Raw genomic sequence first — 2,500 nt, forward strand, 5'->3', positions numbered from 1 at the left:
TAAAACGTTAATAACTCTTGATCTAAATCAATCCGTCCAATTCTAACCAAAGATCCTGTGTTAGACGGCCCATCGCGGTCCCGTTGCTAGTCGCGTTAGAATGAATCATACCTCCCGTTGTTGTCGATCGCCTCTAGAGTGTTTTGGATACTACTACTACTTCAGCTACATCCAAGATGGCGCCTGGTGAATCTTGAAATGTGCTCCGTTGTTGCAAATCACTGGGCGTTCTGATTTAATGGTCTTGAATAACCCTGGGCGTTCGTGGTGTTAAAGGACCACTTCACCACTTTTTAACATATCTTCATATAATAGGTCCTCACTAATAATCATGATTTCTACTCAGTCTGTGTCTCATAGGAGGGCTGTGGGCAGTTCAGAAACCAGTCTGTGTCTCATAGGAGGGCTGTGGGCAGTTCAGAAACCAGTCTGTGTCTCATAGGAGGGCTGTGGGCAGTTCAGAAACCAGTCTGTGTCTCATAGGAGGGATGTGGGCAGTTCAGAAACCAGTCTGTGTCTCATAGGAGGGCTGTGGGCAGTTCAGAAACCAGTCTGTGTCTCATAGGAGGGCTGTGGGCAGTTCAGAAACCTGTCTGTGTCTCATAGGAGGGCTGTGGGCAGTTCAGAAACCAGTCTGTGTCTCATCGGAGGGCTGTGGGCAGTTCAGAAACCAGTCGGTCTCATAGGAGGGCTGTGGGCAGTTCAGAAACCAGTCTGTGTCTCATAGGAGGGCTGTGGGCAGTTCAGAAACCAGTCTGTGTCTCATAGGAGGGCTGTTGGCAGTTCAGAAACCGTCCTCCAGGGACATCATCATTAGGCAGATTTGTTTTTAAACAAGATTTTTTTTACAAAAATGCTTAGATTTTCATTATCGCGAGAACGATGGCTTCCATTTTCGCATTGCAACTTTTCAGGACTAGAAAGCCTGCAGTTTCTATTAGCTTGTATTCCCGATCGATGATGTCACTGGAGGACGGTTTCTGAACTGCCCACAGCCCTCCTATGAGACACAGACCGAGTAGAAAACAATTGCGCCATTTTTTCATGATTATTAGTGAGGACCTATTATATGAAGATAGGCTGAAAAGTGGTGAAGTGGTCCTTTAGCATATATTTAAAGTGGTGAAGTGGTCCTTTAGCATATATTTAAAGTGGTGAAGTGGTCCTTTAGCATATATTTAAAGTGGTGAAGTGTCCTTTAACATATATTTAAAGTGGTGAAGTGTCCTTTAACATATATTTAAAGTGATGAAGTGGTCCTTTAGCATATATTTAAAGTGGTGAAGTGTCCTTTAGCATATATTTAAAGTGGTGAAGTGGTCCTTTAGCATATATTTAAAGTGGTGAAGTGTCCTTTAGCATATATTTAAAGTGGTGAAGTGGTCCTTTAGCATATATTTAAAGTGGTGAAGTGGTCCTTTAGCATATATTTAAAGTGGTGAAGTGGTCCTTTAGCATATATTTAAAGTGGTGAAGTGGTCCTTTAGCATATATTTAAAGGGCTGAAGTGTCCTTTAGCATATATTTAAAGTGGTGAAGTGTCCTTTAGCATATATTTAAAGTGGTGAAGTGGTCCTTTAGCATATATTTAAAGTGGTGAAGTGTCCTTTAGCATATATTTAAAGTGGTGAAGTGTCCTTTAGCATATATTTAAAGGGCTGAAGTGTCCTTTAGCATATATTTAAAGTGGTGAAGTGTCCTTTAGCATATATTTAAAGTGGTGAAGTGTCCTTTAGCATATATTTAAAGTGGTGAAGTGTCCTTTAGCATATATTTAAAGTGGTGAAGTGTCCTTTAGCATATATTTAAAGTGGTCAAGTTGTCCTTTAGCATATATTTAAAGTGGTGAAGTGGTCCTTTAGCATATATTTAAAGTGGTGAAGTGGTCCTTTAGCATATATTTAAAGTGGTGAAGTGTCCTTTAGCATATATTTAAAGTGGTGAAGTGTCCTTTAGCATATATTTAAAGTGGTGAAGTGTCCTTTAGCATATATTTAAAGTGGTGAAGTGTCCTTTATCATATATTTAAAGTGGTGAAGTGTCCTTTAGCATATATTTAAAGTGGTGAAGTGTCCTTTATCATATATTTAAAGTGGTGAAGTGTCCTTTAGCATATATTTAAAGTGGTGAAGTGGTCCTTTAGCATATATGTTTGTGTCCCTTTAAGGCTCACCTGTCTGTGCGGTGGTGACGTGGACCACCGCCAGGCCTCTAGGAGCAGTGCTGAGCTCAGACACTCCGTTGTGACTCTCCACGATGAAGCTGTAGCGCTGGTCGGGCTGCAGGTCCGCGATCAGCACCGCCGCGGCCGCTAGGCCCACCCGTCGGGGGACGTAGCGCACGGCCGCGCCACAGGGGGCGCCGCACTCCCCTCCCCCTCCCCGCGGCCACGAGGGGGAGCACTTCCTGCAGCGCAGCGAGTAGGTGACGTCGGCCCGCCCCCCCGCGTCCCGCGGAGCAGACCAGCGCAGTGACGCGCACGTCTCGTTGACCGTGGAGA

At 44.0% G+C, this 2,500-nt stretch overlaps 1 pseudogene across 1 annotated transcript in view; it reads right to left on the bottom strand.

Annotated features, from left to right (window-relative positions):
• Positions 1-2,500, bottom strand: part of LOC306919044 (ephrin type-A receptor 3-like) — a 48,127-nt pseudogene that overhangs the window by 25,577 nt on the left and 20,050 nt on the right. Inside the window, exon 7 of the transcript in view lies at positions 2,174-2,500. This exon is cut by the window's right edge and continues 30 nt beyond it. The product of the transcript in view is annotated as an ephrin type-A receptor 3-like (transcript). The remainder of the gene's footprint in view (positions 1-2,173) is intronic.

Source organism: Electrona antarctica (assembly GCF_951216825.1).
Source record: "Electrona antarctica genome assembly, contig: scaffold_227, whole genome shotgun sequence".
NCBI classification, from domain to species: Eukaryota; Metazoa; Chordata; class Actinopteri; order Myctophiformes; family Myctophidae; genus Electrona; species Electrona antarctica.